We start from the raw sequence: 25,406 nt of genomic DNA, 5'->3' as shown, positions 1-25,406 counted from the left end.
GCAGCCTCGACCTGCTGGGCTCCGGCGATCCTTCTGCCTCAGCCTTCCAAGTAGCCAGAATTACAAGCATGCGCTACCACGCCCGGCTGATTTTTGATTTATTGTAGAGATGAGGTCTCGCCAAGTTGCCCAGGCAGGTCTTGAACCCGCAGTCTCAGGCAATCCAGGCTTCCATTTTTAAACATTATTTTGCTTTAAGGGGCAAAGGTAAAATAAGTTCAGTTGAAGCCTCAGTTGATTTCCAAGTGTTTTCCTGCACTACTACATCTGTGTTTCACTCTAGATATAAAACACTAGATTTCTCATCGGTGATTTGCCCTCCCAGGAAGCCTTTAACAATAACATAGATGTCTATTTATTTGAGTGCTTTTTGTGAGGAGATAAGAGAATGATCTGTTGAGTTTTGTTTTTAAGCGTAACATCATCCTTAGCACCTAATAAATAATGATTGAACATGGACAATGTTCCAGACAAATACAAGTGCTCAGGTGAGACAAAGAAAAGTAAAATATAGTCCTTGCCCTTGAAGTAATGATGGCCTAAAGGGGTCTAAAACTAGCACACAAATAATTGCATTCAAAGTGTAATGTAATGAAGCCAAGGAGGAACAAGGTAAATCAGGGGTTTTGAAGGAAGGGAAGCATTGTCTCTAGAAGATTTTTATTCCATCAGCAACCTTCTAATAAAAATAACTCCCAGACTAGGCATGGCGGCCCACACCTGTAATCCCAGCACTTTAGGAAGAAGAGGCAAGAGAATTACCTAAGTTCAGGGGTTCATGACCAGCCTGGGCAACTTGGTGAGACCTCGTCTCTACAATAAGTTAAAAAAATTAGCCAGACATGGTAGCAGTGCATACCTGTGATCCCAGCACTTTGGGAGGAGGAGGCAAGAGGATTGCCTGAGCCCAGGGGTTCATGATCAGCCTGGGCAACTTGGTGACACCTCGTCTCTACAACAAATCAAAAAATTATCTGAGTGTGGTGGCATGCACCTGTAGTTCCAGCTACTTGGAAGGCAGAAGCAGAAGGTCCCCCTAAATCCAGCAGGCTGAGGCTGTGGTGGCTGTGAGCAAGCCACTGCACTCCAACCTGGGTGACAGAGTCATACTCTGATTCAAAAAAAAAAAATAACAGCCTAATAAATAGTGATTTTTCTTTCTCTATGTTTCCTTACACATCTTTATCCATACATTTATGTGTTTTTTATTGTGTAGTGACAATGAATTTTGTGTTCCCCTGAGCATTATGTTATAAGCATTTCCTTTTGCTAAATAGTTTCCATCATCATCATAACTTCCATCTGTCTGAGTGTAATTTAGAGTCCTCTGTTGTGAGATAGTTGGGCTATTTCCAGTCTTTTTCACAGTTAAAAATTATGATGGACTGGGCTTGGTGGCCCAGCCTGTCATCCCAGTACTTTGGGAGGCCAAGGTAAGAGGATTGCCTGAGCCCACGGGTTCGAGACCCACCTGGGCAACTTGGTGAGACCTCATCTCTGCAATAAATCAAAACTTAGCCAGGTCTAGTAGCTCGCGCCTATAGTTCCGGCTGCTTGGAAGGCTGAGGCGGGAGGATCGCTGGAGCCCAGCAGGTCGAGGGTGCAGTGGCTGGGAGCTGCCACTGCCCTCCAGCCTGGGTGACAGAATGAGATTCCAACTCAAAAAAAAAAAAAAATAGTGATGTAAGAGGTATCTTTATGCTCGTCACTTTTTTCTCCTTTAGCTCAGTTCTGCAAACTAAGATTGATGGGGGTCAAAGGGTGTGAGCATTCATCTCTTTTGAAATATATTATTTCCTTGATTTCCCCACAGCTTGGACCCATGTATTAGGCAAGGTTCTCTAGAGAAACAGAACCTGTAGGATATACAGAGATAGAGAGAAAGGGGTTCCATGCTGAATGAAGGATCGGCTATTGTGGTGACTGAGATGTCCCACAACCAGCCGTCTGCAAGCTGGAGGCCCAGGAAAGCCAGTCCAGTCCCCAAGGCCTGAGCACCAGAGAGCCAACGGTGTAAGTCTCAATCCCAGTCTAAAGGTTGGAGGACCAAGAGCACCAAGGTCAAGGACAGGAGATGATGAATGGTCCCCGGTCAGGCAGAGAGCAAATTCACCCCTTTCAGCATTTTTGTTTGAGTCGGGACTTCAACAGATTGGATGATGCCTGCTGGCATTAGTGAGGGTAGATCTTTGTCCAGTCTGCCGATTCAAATGCTAGTCTCTGCTGAAACAGCCTCATAGACATACCCAGAAATGTTTTTCTTGTGGTCCAGCAGTCTGGGCATCCCTTAGCCCAGTCAAGTTGACATATAAATTAACCATCACAGAGGCTGAAGTGAGTGGATTGCCTGAGCCTGCGGGTTCAAGACCCACCTGGGCAACTTGGTGAGAACTCATCTCTTCAATAAATAAAAAATTAGCCGGGCGTGGTAGCACGCGCCTGTAGTTCCAGCTACTTGGAAGGCTGAGGCGGAAGGATCGCCGGAGCCCAGTGGGTGGAGGCTGCGGTGGCCTGGAGCAGCCACTGCACTCCAGTCTGGGCGACAGAGTAAGACTCCAACTCAAAAAAAAAAAACAATTAACCATCACAGCCCATATGCATGTCACCAGCAATCAATGGACCTGCTTCATTAAAACAGTGTCAGCATGGGATACGTTGTTCTGGTTTTCTTTCAGGTTGCTATGGTTTCATAACTATACCATGATGCCTCATCATTTTATTTTATTTTTTTATTTTTTATTTTTTATTAATTAGTATTTTTTATTATGGTTTTGTGGGGTACAGTTAAGGGTTAGGTGTACAATGACATTTCATTCAGGCACACTGGCCTCATCATTTTAATTTACATTTCTTTGATAACTATTTTTCCATATTCTTCCTGATTGTATCTCTTACATGACTTGCCTGTTCAGGACAGTTGAGTAAAAGTGACATTTTGAGGACAGTAAATGACTGAGTCAGGCATAGAGGTAGGGAAGTGCCATGTTTTAAGAAAAGCACAGATTTTTTTGGCTGGGGTGTACGTTATACCAAAAGAGAGCTGGTGGAGGTAAGGCTAGGAAGGAAAGTGGATGCCAGTATGTGGGAAAGTTTGTTTTGAATCCTGTAGGGCTGTTTAATTTTTTTTTTAAGTCAGAATCTCACTCTGTCGCCCAGGCTGGAGTGCAGTGGCACGTTCATGGCCACTGCAGCCTCAACCTGCTGGGCTCAGGCGATCCTTCCATCTCAGCCTTCCAGGTAGCTGGAACTACAGGCATGCACCACCACACTCAGCTAATGTTTTGGTTTATTGTGGAGACACAGTCTCACCAAGTTGCCCAGGCTGGTCTCGAGCCCCCGGGCTCAGGCAATCCTCTCGCCTCTGCCCCCCAAAGTGCTGGGATGACAGATGTGAGCCACCACCCCTAGCCTGGCTGTTTAGTTTAATGTGTGCAATATTCCCTATAGGAGTGAACAATTGGGGTGGCCTGTGTCTCTCCTTAAACAATGATGACTCTATGGGACCTGCAGCCAGGAGCAGTCCCCTCCAGTGTCTGTCACCTCTAGCCACACTCCTGCACTACTTGCTCCTTTTCCACGGAACTTGCTGATTCTTGGGGCTCTGTCCACTTACTCCCCAGAATGTTGGTTCCTCCTCTCCCCTGCTGCTGCCTGACACTCCTCTCAGGGCATGACTCAGTCTCCTGTTTTGAGCTCTGTCCACCCCATCTAGCCCAGGGCCCAACACCAATCCTGGTGGGTGAGCCCCAGGGTCTGCATTCCTCCTGGGCCTACCAAGGTCTCCTCTGGGTTGTTTCTTCTATCTCCTAAGAGGGTTAAAACCCATGAGGACTGGGAAGGAAACATCCGCTGTGTCTTTCCTCCTCTACCAGGAAAAAGCGGGGCAGAGGAGAGTAGTGTGTTGCCCTTTGAGAAAACACCCAGCCTGCTGGGTTCTTGAGTTTTGCTAGGCCCCAGGGGACTGTTTCTGCCCCAGTCTGGAGAGACAGGGCTTCCAAAGAATCATCTTTCTTCCAGCATTTCCTCTGCCAGGGCCCCATGAGCTGCTGAAAGAGATGACATTATTGAACGTCTGACTCCAAGCACTCACGCACCCAGAGGTGCTTTGTCTAACCAGAGCTGCAGACCAGAGATCCCTTTTGGACATCTGTGGCTCAGGCCACAAATCCCTGGATGCCACCCGTGTAAGCAGCAATGGTTCCTCCAGGACAGGCAGAGGAGAGACAAAGCCCTCATCCCTGGAGCACAATGGCCTCCCTGCCAGCACAACAGCCTCCCAGAGCTCAGCAGCCTCCCCACTATTCTTGAGGGGGAAAGCTGCACCCAGGGGTGGGGGGCTGGGGTCGGCTAGACTGTCTCCCTGAAGGCAACCATGTCTTGCTCCCTAGTTAGGGTCTTGCAGAGCGTGCCCCCCTGAATCCCAGTGAGCACCGATGGGTGACTTACTGAGAATACAGCGTTCTCCAAACACAGCCCCACCCACAGAGCCAATGCCCTTCTCCCCAAAGCCTCTCAAAATGGGAGCAGGGGAAACACTGAGGGTTTCGTGCTCAGATGCTCTGCGTGGACAAGCACAGCTCTGTCTCCAAAGGAGGGTGGTGTGAAATCATGTCTGTGGTGGCCCTTTGGAACACAAAGCTCCACAGGTGTAGGGATGATAACTGCACTCTCTGGCACATCCTCCCTGCATGTCCCTCACGACCTCCCAGCTTTGGAAGCCTCTCTGCAGGCAGCATGTTCTGATATTTTTTCTTTTCAAACAAGACTGGGCTTAAACCACATCAAAGCCAAAGCTGCCTCAGCTGGGGTCTAGCATGGACTGTGACAATGGTGTCATTCCGATTCTGAGCTTGTCCTCACACTTACTTACCTGGTGCACACCCCTCAGGGGATTTTGGCAGCTCCAAAAAAGAAGAAAAACAATCGCTTTTGATCCTGGTCTACAGTTTCCTCTCATATTGCGGGAGAGCAATTATTAACCTGTCTTAACTTGACATTTGAAAACATCATAGTGTCTGTCCTTTATTAACTATATTCCACCAGACAGTGTGAGGCAAATGGAGGAAAAAGTACGCTTTGAACATTTTCTCAGGGGCCAGCTAGAAGAAAATAGAACAATCATATCAGCATATTTTCTTTGCTTCCCTCCACTGGATACTGCACTCATTCTCACTTTATACTCACAACGGCTTAGGTGGGCTGGCATTGGCAGGCAGTCTATACACTAAGGCAGCAGCATCCTTGGATCAGGGCAGATGAAGCCTTTGGCCTGTAGCTTCTCTTAGCAGAAGCTTTCTCAGGATCAGGCCTTTCTCTGGATTGACCTCTCCCCTCCCCATACCCCATGAAGTGAGAACAAGCAGCCAAGGGGCGCCAAGATCAAGGAGTACTTTCAGTTCAGGGTCCAGATACCTGGGGTCCTGGGATTCTGCAGAAATGACCTCGATCTCTCTTCCAGATGAACTACTCCCCAAATCCATCCTCCAAAAGGTGGGCAGTGCCTCTGATGTGTACACCCAGGGCCCAAGTGGTGGTCAAGGGACAGCTGTTTATGGGTGTAAATATACAGGTGAAGCCTGGACAGGGTCGTTTGCACACATGCATGCAAGGCCCTTGGTAGGAAGGAACAGAACCAGGGGTACACAGAGAAGCAGCACAAGCCATGGACCAGGAAGCCCCTGTCTACTCTTATCTGAACCCCTGCAAATGTTAGGGTGGGCCTGCCAGAGGAAGAACAGGTGGCAAATATGCAGACAAAATACAAGAATCATGAAACCTACACATTTACCAGAGTTCCTGTCTGGGTGGAGAAAGAAGCCATTGCATTGACCAATCTGGGCATAAAGCTTAGCTTATTTTTCATTTTAAAAATCAGATAAGGGCCAGGCACAGTGACTCCTGCCTATAATCTCAGCACTTTGGGAGGCCAAGGTGAGAGGACTGTCTGAGCCCACGGATTCGAGACCAACGTGAGCAACATGGTGAGACCTCATCTCTACAATAAATCAAAAAATTATCCAGGTGTGGTGGCACATGTCTATAGTTCCAGCTCTTTGGAAGGCTGAGGCAGAAGGACCGGATCGCCCGAGCCCAGCAGTCCGAGGCTGCGGTGGCCATGAGTATGCCACTGCCCTCCAGCCTGGCTGACGGAGTGAGACTCAGACTCAAAAAGAAATTTTTTTTTTTCTCCCAAGACTGAAATTCCCCCAGTTCTTACTTCACGTTACAGTTGGAAAAAATCTCAAAGCAACCAGGAACAATTTCACAAGCAGACAAATTCAGGGGTTAAGGAGAGGGACAAATGGCCTGAGGCTAGATGTCCCTGGGGCCCCTTGCTCTGAGGATGATGCTTCACTCCATGGGAAAGGCAAAACAGTAGCTACAGTGTGCAGGGGCCTGGCCAGCTCGGTGTCTGGGGGTCTGAGGCCTGAATGAACAGCTCACATATTGGGCTTATAGGGACCAGAATATCCAAGAGAAAATAAGTCCTTACACTTGGAGGAGAACCAATGTGTAGACAAGGCAGGGCGCTAGAGTTTTCTAAACCAAGCGGCCTTAACCCTTATGGCCTCAAGGCAGTAAGCCAAATCTGACAGTAGGAAAATATGGATGGAGTTTCCAAGGAGGATGAGAACTCCTTCATCTGGTCGCAGGCACTCATGTTTTTTTGTTTTGTTTTGTTTTTGTGTCAGTCTCACTCTGTCACCCAGGCTGGAGTACAGTGACATGTTCACGGCCACCGTAGCCTTGACCTGCTGGGCTCTGGTGATCCTTCCGCCTCAGCCTTCCAAGTAGCTGGAACCACAGGTGTGCGCCACCACACCTGGCCGATTTTTTTATTCATTGTAGAGACGAGGTCTCATCAAGTTGCCTAGGCTGGTCTTGAACCCCTGGGCTCAGGCAATTCTCTTGCCTTGGCCTCCCAAAGTGCTGGGATTACAGGCTGAGCCACTGCTTCTGGCCAGAAAGGCCATTTCTAAGAAGTCCGTGCATCCCTGCTAAATAAGAGGAAAGTCCTTAACTCAGGGCTTCTTGGTGTTCTCTACCAAAGTACTTGTAATGACAGAGCCTGGTGCCTTTGTACCAGAAGCCCAGGACCATTACTCAGAGCTACTTGGAGAAACATTTCTTTCTTTCTTTTTTTTTTTTTTGAGTCGGAGTCTCCCTCTGTCACCCTGGCTGGAAAGCGGTGGCACACTCACAGCCACCACAGCCCCGACCTGCTGGGCTCAGGCAATCCTTCTGCCTCAGCCTTCCAAGTAGCTGGAACTATAGGCACGTGCCACCACACCTGGCTAATTTTTCTTGATTTTTGTAGAGATGAGGTCTCGCCAAGTTGCCCAGACTGGTCTCGAAACTGTGGGTTCAGGCAATCCTCTCACCTTGGCCTCCCAAAGTGCTGGGATTATAGGTGTGAACCACTGCACCTGGCCTTCTTTCTTTTTTGTATTTATTATTTTTATTTTTAAATGGTAAATTCCATCAACATTTAATGAGTAATTAATAGCAATTCTTTACCCGCCTGGGCAACTTGGCGAGACCTCATCTCTATAATAAATTAAAAAATCAGCCGGGCGTGGTAGCGCATGCCTGTAATTCCGACTACTCGGAAGGCTGAGGCGGAAGAATCGCCGGAGCCTGGCAGGCGAGGCTGCGGTGGCCGGGAGCAGCCACTGCACTCCAGCCTGGGTGACAGAGTGAGACTCCAACTCAAAAAAAAAAAAAACTTCTAACAATAGAAAAAAAGGTAACTTTTTCTGATGGATCAACTAATATTACTGTGATACCAAAACCAGAAAAAAAATCACAAGAAGACCATGGACCAGTGTTTCATACAAATGTAGACACAGATGCTAACAAGTGGAATCCAGAGACATAGAGAAATACTTCTCTTCTGTAAAGTCTGGGGTATTTTGTTTATTTTTCTAGGCAACACTTCTTTCAAGTTTTGGGTTTTGTTTTCAAAATGTGTACAATTGTGCATTCACTTTCATAAAAGTCCCTGTTTGTTCAGGGAAAGACTCTGAGCCTGGCAAGTCCGTTGGGTCATCAGATGTGAGCCTTCTACTGGAGGGAGGTCTGAGGCAGGTCAGTGATTCAAATTCAGGTCGCCAGCCAGATGTTGGGACTGATGAATGATCTAAAAGGCTGGCTTTAGCCAATGCATGGGGCTGAGGCTAAGGATATCTGGTGTTAAGGTTTCTGGTTTTGAGCTGTAACTATCTTATATCTGCTTCAAACCTCGGCATGTCTCGTACTCCTGGTGGCCTCATCTGAAAAGTGCCTGGAATCAGAGAGACCAGAGTATATCCTTGTGAGAAAGTGGACCAGGGGAGGCAGCCTGGAGGAGGGGGTCCCACAGTGGCCAGCGGTGACCAATGGAGAGGCAGCAAGCCATCACCTGACAAACAAACTAAGCATCACCTGGAAAACAGAAACTGTCCCCAGAACCCTGAGATGTCCTGGTGACGGAGGTAGAACTACTCACGGGAGCCAGGTCAGCTGAGAGTGTGAAGTAGACAAGGCAGTCACTAGCATAGATAACACCTGCATGCAACCCACAAAAAAAGGGCTCCTCTGAGCAGTGAGTCACAACGCACCCCTTTCTCCAATGCTGCAGCTACTACCAGGCTGGGTTCAGCCCCATGCGTGCCCTGGCTGCGATGTTTTTGTGCATGGCACGACCTGCACTTACAGAACTGTACTGGTTGGATATTCAAGAGAGGGTGAACCTAGAAATTAGAGACCTTGTAAACACTTGGGTTTCAAAATAACATTTCCCCCCAATCTTCCAAGAGCCTTAGTGTTCTAGATCAGAAGTCAGCAAGCTATGACCTGTGGACTAAATCCAGTCTGGCACCTGCCTTTGTTAATCAACTTTTATGGAACACAGTCGTGCTGATTCACTTTTGCACCCCTGTGGACACATGGCTGCTTTTGTATTGTGGTGGCAAAATTGAATTGCTGCTGCAGAAACCACATAATCGGCAAAGCCTAAAATATTTCCCACCTGCTCCTTTACGGTAAAAGTTGGCCAAACCCTGCGGTAAAGAAGGACACCATGTTTTTCCTGTGGCTTTTGCACCCCTGTGGACACATAGCAGGGTACATGGAAAATAATTATGGTCTAGTTTGGCTCTATTGCAGTGACACATTCACGGTCACTACAGCCTAGACCTACTGGGTTCAGGAGATCCTTCTGCATCAGCTTCCCAAGTAGCTGGGACTACAGGTATGCGCCACCACTTCCGGTTAATTTTTTGATTTATTGTAGAGATGAGGTTTCATCAAGTTGCCCAGACTGGTCTCAAACCCCTTGTCTCAGGCAATACTCTCATCTCCACCTCCCAAAGTGCTGGGATTACAGGTATGGGCCACTGCACCCAGTCTCCTATTTTTTTTTTTTTTTTTCTTTTTTTGAGTTGGAGTCTCACTCTGTCGCCCAGACTGGAGTGTAGTGGCCGCTCCCGGCCACCACAGCCTCGACCTGCTGGGCTCCGGCGATCCTTCCGCCTCAGCCTTCCGAGTAGCCGGAATTACAGGCGTGCGCTACCACGCCCAGCTGATTTTTTTATTTATTGTAGAGATGAGGTCTCGCTGCCCAGACGGGTCTCGAACCCGCGGGCTCAGGCAATCCATTCACCTCAGCCTCCCAAAGGTGCGGGATTACAGGCTGAGCCACCGAGCCCGGCTTCCTATGTTTTTAAAAACTTGGGCATAGATGATTTTAAGGCTCAGCCAAGGATGAAAACTATTGGCCTACAGGATATGGTTCAAATCCCCTAGCCTGGCCTCAACTCACTCCTCCAAACTTACTTCCGGCGCTGTTCCAATTAAGGAGTAACTCCCCCACCCCCTGCCATCGTTAAAGGGACCTGAGCTGAAACAGCTTCTGCAGGGGGCTTCACCCAGATCCCCCACCAAGCGCACACAACCAGCATAGTAGGTGACCAGAGAGAGAAGATCAGCTCAAAGACAAGATTGACAAACAGACAAGAAAAACGGGTATCTGAACTCTGTTTCCATTCCAGTCTGTTGTGCCTGGAGAAAGGTGTTTACAGACCCAAGATTTAGTGGGTGAGGGAATCATGCAGAGAAAGGACTGCAAACCTTCCAGGTAAGCCACTTAAAAACCATGAGCCTAGGCCGGGCTCAATGGCTCAGCCTGTAATCCCAGCACTTTGGGAAGCCAAAGCGAGTGGATTGCCTGGGCCCGCGAGTTTGAGACCAGCCCAGATAACTTGGCGAGATCTCGTCTCTACAATAAAATAACAACAACAAAAAATTAGCCAAGCAAGGTAACACATACCTATAGTTCTGGTTACCTGTAGGCTGAGGGGGAAGGATCACTGGAGCCCAGCAGGGTGATGCTGGGGTGGCCATGAGCTTGCCACTGGACTCCAGCCTGGGCAACAGAGTGAGACTCCAACTAAAAACAAAAAACAAAAACAAAAACCGTGAGCCTCAGTTTGCTCTAATAGAAAATGAGAATAATTGCAACATCTGTGCAGGAGGACATTGCAAAGCTTACACGGGATGATGAGAATGAAAATGCATTAGGCTATGAAGTGCTTCACAAATGCAAGGGAATACAGTTGGAAATCTTGTGATCTATTCATCACTTTAAAAAAATAGTTTCAATAAGGTATGATTTGTGTAACATGAAGTTCACCCATTTTGAGTGAACAATTTTTTTTGCGTAAATAAATAGAATACATTCATTTCTTGGATTGATCTTTGTATCTCAATTAGTTTCCAATAGAAATAAATGCTGGCCAGGCACAGTGGCTCACACCTATAATCCCAGCACTTTGGGAGCCAAGGTGAGAGAATTGCCTGAGCTCATGGGTTCGAGACCAGCCTGGGTAACTTGGTGAGACTTCATCTCTACAATAAATCAAAAAATTCTGTGGTTCCAGCTACTTGGAAGGCTGAGGTGGAAGGATCACCTGAGTCTAGCAGGTTGAGGCTGCAGCAGCTTTGAGCGTGCCACTGCACTCCAGCCTGCGTGACAGAGTGAGACACCGGTTCAAGAAAAAAAAAGAAAGAAAGAAAAAAAAAGCTACAGTCATGGTTAAGTTCCCAGACCAACTCTCAAAATCAACTTAACCCCTAACAGGGCTGCACTAGTTAATACTGCCAGCCTGAGCTGGGCTCGGTGGCTCAGCCTGTAATCTCGCGCTTTGGGAGGCTGAGGTGAGTGGATTGCCTGAGTCCGCGGGTTCAAGATCCGCCTGGGCAATTTGGTGAGACCTCATCTCTACAATAAATCAAAAAATTAACCGGGCATGGTAGCGTGCACATGTAGTTCCAGCTACTCGGAAGGCTGAGGCGGAAGGATCGCCGGAGCCCAGCAGGTCGAGGCTGCAGTGGCTGGGAGTGGCAACTGCACTCCAGTCTGGGTGGCAGAGTGAGACTCCAACTCAAAAAAAAAACAACTACCATCCTGAATGACAGTTCCTAGGAAGAGGAGGAGGCCACAGGATATACAAGGGCAGGGAAAGAACAGAGTGTCCTTCTCCTTTCCCAAATACCTGATGCCCCTAGCAACATCTCTGAAATGGGGAATACGTCCTCTTGTCCCTTTCTCTAGAGCAGAGTGTGATCCTTGGATTACCTGTTTTGGAATTCATTCATTCAACAGAAGCATACTGGGCACTATAATGGGCCAAGCATCTGTTCTTGGTCCTTATCCCATGTTCAGAACCAGAATCTGGTAGACTCCAGAAATCTTTTTTTGAATCAGAGTCTCACTCTGTCACTCAGGCTGGAGTGCAGTGGCACACTCACGACCACCACAGCCTCGACCTGCTGGACTCAGGTGATCCGTCCGCCTCAGCCTTCCAAGTAGCTGGAACCACAGGTGCACACCACCATGCCCAGCTAATTGTTTGATTTATTGTAGAGAGGAAGTCTTACCAGGTTGCCCAGGCTAGTGGTATCAAACCCCCAAGCTCAGGCAGTCCTCTTGCCTCCGCCTCCCAAAATGCTGGGATTACAGGTATGGGCCACCAACCCCAGTGGAATCTATCATTTTTAACAAGTTCTCCAAGAAAGTGATTAGGATGCACACTACAGTCAGACTCCTATGCTGGGTTTTTTCCCTCATTTATGGTTCCCTAAGCCATCCAGGCCAAGGCCTGCCAAAGCATCTGTTACCTACCTTCCCTCCAACTGACAAAATCCCCCTTGCCTCAGTGTGGTTTCTGGCTGCTCAGTAATCAGAGGAACATACAACACCCTGCACTGCCCCAGACATTTCTATATTTTCAAATTTTCTTATTTAATATTTTAAAAGAAAAAAAGGGCAAATACAACAGCAACATAGACCGAGCTGTAACCTATAACTTACTATGTTTCCTTGACCAGGGCTCTAGTATGATTGCATTTAATAGTTTGCTTATTGTCTTTCTCTCATGGGACCACAAGCTCCTTGAAAGCAAACTGCTTTTAACTGTCATATTTCTTGTGTTGCACAATGGCTGGCACTTATTAGGTGCTCAATAAAAATCTGTTGAACATTGTTAAATATAAAAGTAATCTGTTCAAATAAGTACTTGGAAGTTATGTTCCCATTTTGTTGCTGATACTCTGAAGGGTAGTTACATTTTTCAGACCGCCACTAAACCCTTAATAGAAGCCTGGTCATTCTCTGCAGTCTCTGACAGAGAAATTAAGAGAAAGTAAGAGACCAAGCCATTTGAAGGAAGGTGATTTGGGACCCAGTGGCTACCACAAGGCAAGCTGGCCCTGGGCACAACCCCTCAACAGGCTCCTGCTTCCCACTGCCCCTTCCTGGTTCTACAGCTGTGCCCTGGATCTGAACCTGACCGGGCCCACCAAAGCTCTGGCATCTCCCAGCACTGCCCAACTCCAGTGAAGTGCCATCTGCGGGCCGAGGGATCTGGCTTCTCTAGTGGCTGCTCAGAGGAGGCAGGGACACCATTTAAAAATATGGTTGAGTATCCAGGCGTGGTGACTCACACCTGTGATCTCAGCACTTTGAGAGGCAGAGGAAAGAAGATTGCCTGAGTCCAGGGGTTCAAGACCAGCCTGGGCAACTTGGCAAGACCTCATCTCTACAATAAATCAAAAAATTAGCCAGGCGTGGTGGCACATGCCTGTGGCTCCAGCTACTGGAAAGGCTGAGGCAGAAGGATGGCCTGAGCCTAGCAGGTCGAGGCTGCAGTGGCCATGAGCGTGCCACTGCACTCCAGCCTGGGTTACAGAGACTCCTACTCCAAAATAATAAAAATAAAAAGAGAGAGAGAGATAGAGAAAAATAATTTTCTGTTTTCTTTTTGGTACCCTTTTCGCGTTGAATTATGTAGATTTATTAGTTTTTTTTTTTTGTTTTTTTTAAGGCGACTTGGGAGTGTCTGAGCTTCCAAGGAGGATTAAAAGGTACTCATGTAGACTTGGCCTGATGACCAGATAACAGATGAGGGGTGTGGATGTCCCAGAAGGTGCCAGCATATACTGGACCAAAGGCTGGTCAAGATGAATTATATTTTGGGAAATAAACCAGGGCAGGTGTCTCCTTCCACTAGAGAGATAACACCCAAGCAGTCCCAAGACAGAGGAGAACTCTTAGGGAGAAGAAAATGGAGGGGAAAGTACTAACTTAAGGAAGTCTAAAACTTAAACAGCCAAGAAACACACTCGAGTGTCTGAATTTACTTGGAATGAACTATTTTATTGTTATCGTCATAGGGAGCTCAAGATAGTGTTTAAACTTAACTTACAGAAAAATAAAATTGGATGTTTTGGGGACACTCAACGTTGTAGCCTAAGAAGTGTTATACTCACACGTGCTATTTGGTTTATTCTCTGAACCACCCCACAAGTTGGTCTCATCCCCATGTTACAGCCAGAAAAACCAAGACTTGGAGACAGTCAATGACTTCATTAAGATTATACAACCCGTAAGTGTTAGAGCTAGGATTTGGATCTAGGTGCGTCTAGACTCCAAAATTGATGCTCTCTTCAGGGCTCCAAACTCCCTTTTGAGTGGGGTTAATTCCAGCATTTCTAAGAGACATTCATACATATGCCAACTAGAAGCCTGGTTGGCTCTTAAGGACCAAATCGTGTCTTGGGTTGAGGGTAGGAGAGACAGAAGCAGGGGAGAACTGGGAGGAAAAGAGGGAAAGAAGTGAACACTAACTCCCCATCTCAGTTTCCCTTTATGGAGAGGGGCCTCTTGTCTGAATGCTTTTCTCTCCCTTCAATGTAAATGTGTCTACCCTAATTCTCTACACTAATTCCTGGCAACCTGATTTGAAAAGGCTTACGGCTTTCCTGCCTTCTTTCTTTCCCCTTCCTTCCTTCCTTTTTTCAAGATGGGAGTCTCACTTTGTTTTCAGGCTGGAGTGCAGTGATGCAATCTTAGCTCACAGCAGCCTTGAACTCCTAGGCTCAAGCGATCCTCCCACCTCAGCCTCCCAAGTACCTGGGACTACAGGCACACCCACCATGCCTCAGCTAAAATGGCTTGAGTTGACAGGCTAAGCCATTCATGTAACAGAATATCTGTTATTGCCTGAGTTTCCCCCAAGGTATAGTGATGATCTGGGTGTGCCATGATGATAATTTTCCCTAAAGGAAAATGAGGTATGAGGTCTCGTTACTCCTGAATAACATTAAGAGTCAGGAAGTCACAGATAAAGTCCCCCCCCAGGTGTTAATGATAATTTATTAAATAAATTAGTGAATGGATGGATGGAAAAATGGATGAAGGATGAATGCATAAATAAAAGGTTGATGGATAGATGGGTGGGTGGGTGGGTGGTTGCATGATGGGCAGGTGATGGGCAGGTGATGGGGAGACAAATGGAGTATCGCCTCAGTAGCTCTGTTCTTTTTTTTTTTTTTTTTGAGTTGGAGTCTTACTCTGTCACCCAGACAGGAGTGCAGTGGCCGCTCCCAGTCACTGCAACCGTGACCTGCTGGGCTCCAGTGATCCTTCCGCCTCAGCCTTCCAAGTAGCTGGAACTACAGGCGCGCGCTACCATGCCCAGCTCATTTTTGATTTATTGTAGAGATGAGGTCTCGCCAAGTTGCCCAGGCAGGTCTCAAACCCGCGGGCTCAGGCAATTCACTCACCTTGGCCTCCCAAAGCACTGGGATTGCAAGGCTGAGCCACCGAGCCCGGCCAAGGCTGATTTTTTTTTTATTATTTATTGTAGAGACCAGGTCTTGCCAAGTTGCCCGGGCTGGTCTCAAACCCATGGGCTCAGGCAGTCCTCTTGCCTCGGTCTCCCAAAGTACTGGGATTACAGGCTGAGCCACCGAGCCTGGCCTTGTTCATTCTTTACTATCCTCTGATCTATGGTGGCTTACATCTTTTCCTTATGTTTCAGCATTCTGTGCTTGGTGTCACTCAGAGATGCATCTAGGATTAAACTAAAAAGCAGATTTCCTCTCTGTCCTGGACTAATCCAGCTTGACTTTCTCAAATTTAAGGGACTCTGCTCCAGACCAGTTCTGTGTGATTAAAGAGCAACAGTCTTCCTGTGGCACAAACTTACAGATTGCTTATGCAAAAACAAAGAAGATAACTGAGACTACGGAAACTGGAAATCATTTGATCTGATTATGGTTAGTCACAGGAGAACTTTGTGTTCACTGAAAACTTCCTCTCTCTTGCCCCCCCACCCCGAGTTACTGAGTTCATCTCTGTTGTCATGTTTTAGGCTGTTATCTGGCCCTCCAGGATCGTTAACTCATTTTCCCTCACTCTCTTCCTGCACCTTCCATTCCAGTTGAACTAAACCACTTGGTCTGATTTTCTACCTTTTTGTTCTATCAGTTATTGAGGTTTAAAAATCTCTAACAATAACTTTGGATTTGCTATAACTCCTTGCAGTTCTATTAGTTTTTGCCTCATGTATTTTCAAAGCTCTGTTATGAGGTGTATAAACCATTGGTTTATGTCATCTTGATTAACTGATCCCTTTGTCTTTCTGAAAATATCCTCCCAGCCGGGCTCAGTGGCTCAGCCTGTAATCCTACGCCTTGGGAGGCTGAGGTGAGTGGATTGCCTGAGCCTGCGGGTTCGAGACCCGCCTGGGCAATTTGGTGAAACCTCATCTCTATAATCAATCAAAAATTAGCTGGGTGTGGTAGCGCACGCCTGTAATTCCAGCTACTCAGACGGCTGAGGCTGAAGGATCGCCGGAGCCCAGCAGGTTGAGGCTGCGGTGGCCGGGAGCATGCCACTGCACTCCAATCTGGGTGACAGAGTGAGATTCCAACTCAGAAATATCCTCCTAGCCGGGCTCAGTGGCTCAGCCTGTAATCCTGCGCCTTTGGGAGGCTGAGGTGAGTGGATTGCCTGAGCCCACAGGTTCAAGACCTGCCTGGGCAGCGAGACCTCGTCTCTACGCTACAATAAATCAAAAAATCAGCTGGGCATGGTAGCGCATGCCTGTAATTCTGGCCACTTGGAAGGCTGAGGCGGAAGGATCGCTGGAGCCCAGCTAGGTCGAGCCTGCGGTGGCCAGGAGCGGCCACTGCACTCCAGTCTGGGCGACAGAGTGAGACTCCGACTCAAAAAAAAAAAGAAAATATCCTCCTTATCTCTAGTCATATTCTTTGCTCTGAAGTCTATTTTGTCTGCTATTCATATAACTATTTGGTTTTGTCTTGATTGGTGTTAGCATGGTATATCTCTTCCATCCTTTCACTTTTAACCTATTTGTGTTTTTATATTTAAAGTGGGTTCCCTATAGACAACACACAGATGAGTCTTGCTTTTTTTTTTTTTTTAATTGGAGTCTCACTCTGTCGCCCAGATTGGAGTGCGGATCCTTCCGTCTCAGCCTTCCGAGTAGCTGGAACTACAGGCGCACGCTACCACGCCCGGCTAATTTTTGATTTATTGTAAGATGAGGTCTCTCCAAGTTGTCCAGGCGGGTCTCGAACCCGCAGGCTCAGGCAATCCACTCACCTCGGCTTCCCAAAGTATGGGGATTACGGGCTGAGCCACCGAGCCCGGCCTGTTGTGCTATTTTAGTGGTTGCTTGAGGGTTTATAGTATTCATCTTTAACTTACTCCTGCTTATATTCAAGTGATATTATAACACGTCATATTAAAGAATCTTACAACAGTACACTTCTATTTCTCTCCTTCTGGCCTTTGTATTATTATTGTCATAGAGTTAGCTCCACATAATTTTTGTGTGTGTGTGTGTTGGAGTCTCACTCTGTCACCCAGACTGGAGTGCAGTGGCACGCTCCCGACCACCTCAGCCTCGACCTACTGGGCTCAGGCAATCCTTTCGTCTCAGCCTTCCAAGAAACTGGAACTATAAGCATGCGCCACCATGCCCAACTAATTTTTTGATTTACTGTAGAGATAAGGTCTCGCCAAGTTGCCCAGGCTGGTCTCCATCCAACCTGCAGCCTCAGGCAATCTTCTCACCTTGGCCTCCCAAAGTGCTGGGAATATAGGTGTGAGCTACCATGCCCAGTTCACATAATTTTTAAAAGTATATTTGCTTTAAGCAATGATCTTTTATATATATATATTTTATATCAATATTTTTTATTATGATATTCTGGGGCAAGTCAATGATCTTTTAAAAAGATTTAGCTAGGAAGAAAAAAGTCTTCATCTTATCTATAATCTACATAGTTGTCATTTCTGGTGCTCTTTATCATTTATGTAGATCCAAGTTTCCATCTTGTATCTTTTTCCTACTGGCTTGTAAGACTTTTTCTTTCTTTCTTTCTTTCTTTCTTTTCTTTCTTTCTTTCTTTCTTTTCTTTCTTTTCTGTCGCCCAGGCTGGAGTGCAGTGGCATGCTCACACCTGCTTGCAGCCTCGACCCGCTGGGTTCAGGTGATTCTTCTGCCTCAGTCTTTCAAATAGTTGGAACCACAGGTATGTGCCACTATGCCTAGCTAATTTTTTTGATTTAGACAAAAAAAAAAATCTTGGAGACAAGGTTCTCACCGTGTTGCTCAGGCTGATCTAGAACTCTTGAGTGCAGGAATCCTCTCGCCTCCGCCTCCCAAAGTGCTGGGATTATAGGAGTGAGCCAGGCCTTGTAAGACTTTCAATAACATTTCTTGTAGAGTAATTCTACTGGTGAGGGATTCTTTCAGCTTTTGTATATCTAAAAAGTATTGCATCTTTTTTTTTTGAAAAATATTTTCTTTGAGTACAGAATTCTAGTTTGATGGGGGTTTTTTTGATCTTGCTCTCTTTTTAGTACATTAAATGTGTCATCCCACTGTCTTCCAGCTTGCTTTGCTTTGATGAGAAAGCTTCTGTCACCCTTATCTTTGTTTGTCTGTACATGTTGTCTTTTGCTCACCTGCTTTTCATTTTCTCTTTATCACTGATGTTAAACAATTTTTGATGTGCCTTGGGGTTGTTTTCTTCCTGTTTCTGTGCTTGGGTCTGTTGAGTTTCTTGGATCTGTGGTTTCATAGTTTTCATCAAATTTAGACCATACTTGACTATGCTTCTAAATATTGTTTTTGGCTCATCAGCACCAATTACATTTATATTAGGCCAGTTGAAGGTATCCCACTATTCACTGATGCTCTGCTCTTTTTTATTTTTTTAGACTGTCTTGCTCTGTTGCCCTAACTGAAGCACAGTGGAATGATCATGACTCACTACAACTTTGACTTCCTGGGCTCAAGCAATCCTCCCTCCTCAGCCCCTCAAGTAGCTGGGACTACAGGTACATGCCACCATGTCCAGCTAATGTTTATATTTTTTGTAGAGATAAGGTCTTGCTGTGTTGCCCAGGCTGGTCTTGAACTCCTGGGCTCAAGTGATCCTCCCGCCCTGGCCTCCCAAAATGCTGAGATTATAGGCATGAGCCACCACACCTGACTTCTAATTTTAATTTTGGTGTGTCTGCAAGTTCATTATTCTTTTCTTCTGCAGTGTAAAAATCTGGTGTTAATCCTATCTAGTGCATTTTTCATTTCAGATACTGCCGTTTTCATCTCCAACAGTTCAATGTGGATCTATTTTATATTTTCCATTTCTCTACTTGTCATGTTTAGTCTTTGCTGTAGCGTCTTGGAATATGGAGTATGTCATGATAATTTTTAAAAATATGTTGTAGGCCGGGCTCGGTGGCTCAGCCTATAATCCCAGCACTTTGGGAGGCCAAGGAAGGTGGATAGCCTAAACCTGTGGGTTCAAGATCAGCCTGGGTACCTTGGTGAGACCTCATCTTTACAATAAATAAAAAATTAGCTGGGCATGGTAGCACATGCCTGTAGTTTCGGCTACTTGGAAGGCTGAGGCGGAAGGATCGCCTGAGCCCAGCACATCAATGCTAGGGTGGCAGTGAACGTGCCATTGCACTCCAACCTGGGCAACAGAGTGAGACTCCAACTCAAAAAAAAAAAAGTTGTATACAAATTCTATCATCAGTATTATTTCTGGGGTCCATTTTGACTAATTGATTTTTCTCCTCGTTTTGGATTGTATTTTCCTGTTTTTTTTAATATGCCTTGTACTTTTTTTTTTTTTTTTTTAGAAAGCAGGATTTATTGAAAGGACAGAAAATCTCCCATAGTGGGAGGGGTCCCGAAGGGGTTGCCTGCCTTGTACTTTTTTTTTAATGTCATTTTTTTTTTTTTTTGAGTTGGAGTCTCACTCTGTCGCCCGGGCTGGAGTACCATGGCACAATCACGGCCATCCCAGCGTCGACCTGCTGGGCTCTGGCAATCCTTCTGCCTCCGCCTTCCAAGCAGCCGGAACTACATATGTGCACTACCATGCCCGGCTAACTTTTTTTATTTACTGTAGAGACAAGGTCTCGCCAAGTTGCCTGGGCTGGTCTCGAACCCACAGGCTCTGGCAATCCAGTTACCTCGGCCTCCCAAAAGTGCTGGGATTACAGGCTGAGCCATGGAACCTGGCCTATGTCAATTTTACCTTATTGGCTATTGAATATTTTTGTATTCATACAAATATTCTTTTCTTTTTTTTTTTGAGTTGGAGTCTCATTCTGTCACCCAGGCTGGAGTGCAGTGGCATGCTCCTGGCCACTGCAGTCTTTACCTGCTGGGCTCAGGTGATCCTTCCGCCTCAGCTTTCCAAGTAACCAGAACTACAGGCGTGTGCTACCACACCCAGCTAATTTTTTTATTTATTGTAAAGATGAGGGCTCACCATATTGCCCAGGCTGGTCTCAAACCTGAGGGCTCAGGCAATCCTCTCACCTCAACCTCCCAAAGTGCTGGGATTATAGGCTTGAGCCACTGTGCCCAGCCATACAAATATTCTTAAGCTTTATTCTGGGAAGTTAAGTCACATCACCTTCCTCCCCCGTACTAAGGCCCTTATGATTTCGTTGGGCCCACCAGAATAATCCAGGATAACTTCCTATCTCAATTCCCTTAGCTTAATCGCATGCCCTGTAAGAAAACATAGTCACAGGTTCCAGAAATGAGGATGTAGACATTTGGAGGGTATTATTCAGTCTGCAAAAGGGGCCATTAGACATAATTCTTTTTTTTTTTTTGAGTTGGAGTCTCACTCTGTCACCCAGACTGGAGTGCAATGGCCGCTCCTGGCCACCGCAGCCTCTACCTGTTGGGCTCTGGTAATCCTTCCGCCTCAGCCTTCCAAGTAGCTGGAACTACAGGCGTGCACTACCACTCCCAGCTGATTTTTGATTTATTGCAGAGATGAGGTCTCGCCAAGTTGCCTAGGCGGGTCTTGAACCCGGGAGCTCAGGCAATCCACTGACCTCAGCCTCCCAAAGCGCTGGGATTACAGGCTGAGCCACCAAGCCTGGCCTAGACATAATTCTTGAGTGATTAGTAGTTACCACCCCAAGGCCATCTTATTCTACAGAACCAACATCATGACACAAACTGTTAGTTCCTTCTTTTTTCCCTTCTAAGGTGATTTTGTTCGTTGCCTCAAACTAACAGTCTCAGAAACCTGCAACAGCTTAACATTCCAGAAAGCATGCTTATAGTGGCAACCTAGTACCATAGAAGGCCTCTGTCCAGCAAAAAAATGGAGATGCTCAACAATGCTAGTCTTTTGTGGTAGAAATAGTCAGGGAAAACGAGTAATTATTTTAGGTTGTGCAACCTGTGAATATTCTTACATCTCAAGTTGCATAAGACAGCCTCTTTGGAGAGCAACTAAACATCTGATAAAGCTGAAGACACACATACCTTATGACCCAAGAACTCTGCTCGAAGTATTTACCTTAAAACTCCCACAAAGTCAGGCACAGCAGCTCATACCTGTCATCCCAGCACTTTGGGAGACTGAGGCAAGAGGATTGCCTGAGCCCATGGGTTTGAGACCAGCCTAGGCAACTTGTATATGTAGAGACCTCTTCTCTACAATAAATAAAAAAATTACTGGGAGGCTGAGGTGAGTGGATTGCCTGAGCCCACGGGTTCGAGACCCACATGAGCAATTTGGTGAGACCTCATCTCTACAATAAATCATAAAATTAGCTGGGGCTGGGCTCGGTGGCTCAGCCTGTAATCCCAGCACTTTGGGAAGCCGAGGTGAGTAAACTGTCTGAGCCCATGGGTTTGAGACCAACATGAGCAATTTGGTGAGACCTTGTCTCTACAATAAATCGAAAATGAGCCTGGCATGGTAGCACACACCTGTAGTTCAGGCTACTTGGAAGACTGAGATGGAAGGATATCCAGAACCCAGCGGGTCAATGCTGGGGTGGCTGTGAGTGTGCCACTGCACTCCAACCTGGGTGACAGAGTGAGACTCCAGTTCAAATAATAATAATAATAAACTGGTCTCGGTGGCTCAGCCTGTAATCCCGCACCTTGGGAGCCTGAGGTGATTGAACTGCCTGAGCCCGCAGGTTCAAGACCCGCCTGGGCAACTTGTCGAGACCTCATCTCCACAATAAATCAAAAATGAGCCAGGCATGGTAGCGCACGCCTGTAGTTCCAGCTACTTGGAAGGCTGAGGCGGAAGGACCACTGGAGTCCAGCAGGTTGAGGCTGCAGTGGCCGGGAGCGGCCACTGCACTCCAGTCTGGGTGACAGAGTGAGACTCCAAATAAAAAAAAAAAATAATAATAATAATAATAATAAACCTCTTGTACCCCAGACTCCAACTCAGCATCTGCTTCTGGAAAACCTGGCCTGAGATGATGATGATCAAGCAAGTTACCACTGTGGACAACTCACAGGAGCTTAATCCTGCTGCGACATTCTAGAAGGCAATGCGGAGAGATGCCCCAGAGTTATCACCTCTGAGGAGCCAGAGAGTTGGGGTATTTATCCACCAACTCCCATCAGTCATTGGCGAGGGCTGTAACTGGGGGCTGTTAAATCCCAGCCCTTGGGTCGGCTCCATATGGCAAAAGAGCACGTTCCAGCAGTCAGGGAAAGCCCTCAGACATGTGTGGGTGCTGGCAGGGGAGCCAGGTCTGTGTGCAGGGAAATGCCGAGTGCCACATACAGGAGAACTGCTACCTTCACAGAAAGGACTATTACACTGCAGCAAACTTGCATGAATGATTTTATCAGTATGGATACATCTCTTCAACATGATATTGAGTGAAGCAAGCAGGTTGCAGAGGATAAATACAGTATTATAAAGGCTATAAAAAAGTTTAAACTGGGTTCAGTGGCTCATGCCTGTAATCTCAGCACTCTGGGAGGCCGAGGCGGAAGGATTTCTTGAGCCCAGGAGTTCAAGACCAGCCAGGGCAACGTAGCGAGACCTTGTCTCTACAAAAAAATCAAAAACTTATCCAGGCATGGTGGCATATGCCTGTAGTTCCAGCTACACAGTAAGCTGGGGCAGGAGGATTGCCTGAGCCCAGGAGTTGGAGGCTGCAGTAAGTTATGATTGTGCCACTGCACTCCAGCTTGGGTAACAGAGTGAGACTCTGACTCAAAAAAATTTAAAAAAAAACAACTGTATATATACACACGTGTGTGTGTGTGTGTGTGTGTGTGTGTGTGTGTGTGTGTATTTAAAACAGGGAGAACAAGAACAAAAAAGGGCACAAGGAAATGTAATCAGAGCTACCACTGGAGGGTTGAAATACTTTCAAATTCATACTTTTGTATTGTTTGATTTTTTGTTTTATTTTTTAGAGTCGGAGTCTCACTCCTTTGTCCAGGCTGGAGTGCAGTGGCACACTCACAGCCACCCTAGTGTTGACCTGCAGGCTCCGGCGATGCTTCCACCTCAGTCTTCCAAGTAGCCAGAACTACCGTGCCCAGTTAATTTTTTATTTTATTGTAGAGACGAGGTCTCACCAACTTGCCCATGCTGGTCTCGAACCCGCGGGTTCAGACAATCCACTCGCCTTTACCTCTCAAAGTGCTGGGATTACAGGCTGAACCACTGAGCCCGGACTGAATTGTTTTTAACATGAGCAGGTATTGCTTTGTTTATTAATTTGTCTGTTTGTTGTTGAGTCAGTGTCTCACTCTGTTGCCCAGGTTGGAGTGCAGTGGCACAATCATGGCTCACCACAGCCTTGAGTTCCTGGGCTCAGGTAATCTTTCTGCCTTAACCTCCCAAGTACCTGGGACTACAAGCACGTACCACTATGTCCAGCTTTTTTTTTTTGAGTTGGAGTCTCACTCTGTTGCCCAGGCTGGAGTGCAGGGGCATGCTCACAGCCAACACAGCCTCAACCCGCTGGGCTCAGGCGATCCTTTTACCTCAGCCTTCCAAGTAACTGGAACCACAGGCAGGTGCTATCACGCCTGGCTAATATTTTCATTTTTGTAGAGATGAGATCTTGCCAAGTTGCCCAGGCTGGTCTCAAACCCTAGACTCAGACAATCCTCTTGCCTCGGCCTCCCAAAGTGCTGGGATTATAGAATTTAGCCACTGTGCCCAGCTATTTAAAAAATTTTTTTAGAGGCGATTTCACTGTGTTGCCCAGGCTGGTCTCAAACTCATGGAATTACAGGTGTGAGCCACCATGACCAGCTGGTATTGCTTTTTAAAAAAAAAGTACCTATAATTTCACCAGCCTAACTGCACTAATTTCATTTTCATTAAATCCTTTTCTAGACCTTGCTTACATACGTTGCTTAGTTGCAGTCATATCACACATGTTATCTTATACTAGGATTTTTACACTTAATCATATATGGTATATCAATCAATGTTTCTCCATTTCTATGAATTCTAAATAATCATCATTTTAATGGCTATCTAATGTCCTCTCAAGTTGATGCATAGGAGTTCACCAACCATTTCCTTATTTGGGACATTTATGTTGCTTCTAAATTTCAGATATTGAAAGAACTTGATAATAAATAGACTTGGGGAGGTTTTTGTTTATGTTAAATACAGCATTGGTAGTGATCCCAGGGGTGCAATTACTAAGTCAGAGGGTGTGGCCATCCACGTGGCCTTAGTCACGCAACACAGTTTCCCTTTGATGATGGCTGTTACTTAAAACCCTAGGGCTTCCCAAATGCCTGGGAATCTTCATTTTAGAAATAATCTACTTTGGGCTAGTTTTTGTTTTACTGAGTTGTGGGGGAGAGCAAAGGAGACAGTTGGGAGCAGGTGGGCAAGTCCCCGTGTGCCCAAATAAATGTTTCTTTCTTTCTTTTTTGAGTTGGAGTCTCACTCTGTCTCCCAGACTGGAGTGCAGTGGTACACTCATGGCCACCCCAGCGCTGAACTGCTGGGCTCCGGCGATCCTTCTGCCTTAGCCTTCCAAGTAGCCAAACTATAGGCGTGCACTACCATGCCTGGCTAATTTTTGATTTATTGTAGAGACGTGGTCTCTCCAAGTTACCCGGGTGGTTCTTGAACCTGCGGGCTCAGGCAATCCACTCACTTTGGCCTCCCAAAGTGCTGGGATTACAGGCTGAGCCAATGAGCCCGGCCAGAAATCTTTATTTTCTAAGAGATGTGAATAATTTAGGAGCAAGACCAACCTGACTTCTAATTCTGACTTTGCTCCTGGCGAGTTGTGTGGCCTAGGAAAGTGACAGGCCCGATCTGAGACTCAGGGTGCTTGCCTCTGAAATGGAGCTGTCAACCATATTCACCTCCAAGGCTTTTTCTGAGGATGAAGTGAGAAAAAGCAAAACACAGCTGCAGCAGTTGGAACCTAGTAAGCGCTCAGTGGGTAGGAGCTGACCGACAATCACCAGAAAAGGCTCGTCCCACAGGCTTGCACATCAAGGGTGTGGCTCAGCCCTGCAGCTTCCTGCTACAAGGCTGATTCCTGGATGAAGGACTTGGGGCGTTTTTTTCCAGCTGAGAGGGGTGTTGCCTTCCAACTGAGATTTCTCAGTGGCTCTGGGGAGAATTGCGAAACTGAAGGCAGGAGAGGGAGAGAGAGAATCTTCAGTGCCAGTCTGTTAATCTGCTTAAAAAAAAAATGAGAGCCGGGCTCGGTGGCTCAGCCTGTAATCCCACACCTTTGGGAGGCTGAGGTGAGT

Source organism: Carlito syrichta, unplaced genomic scaffold (assembly GCF_000164805.1).
Source record: "Carlito syrichta isolate Samal-C Ts95f unplaced genomic scaffold, Tarsius_syrichta-2.0.1 Scaffold309322, whole genome shotgun sequence".
Classification (NCBI taxonomy): Eukaryota; Metazoa; Chordata; class Mammalia; order Primates; family Tarsiidae; genus Carlito; species Carlito syrichta.
This window is presented reverse-complemented; position numbering follows the sequence as displayed.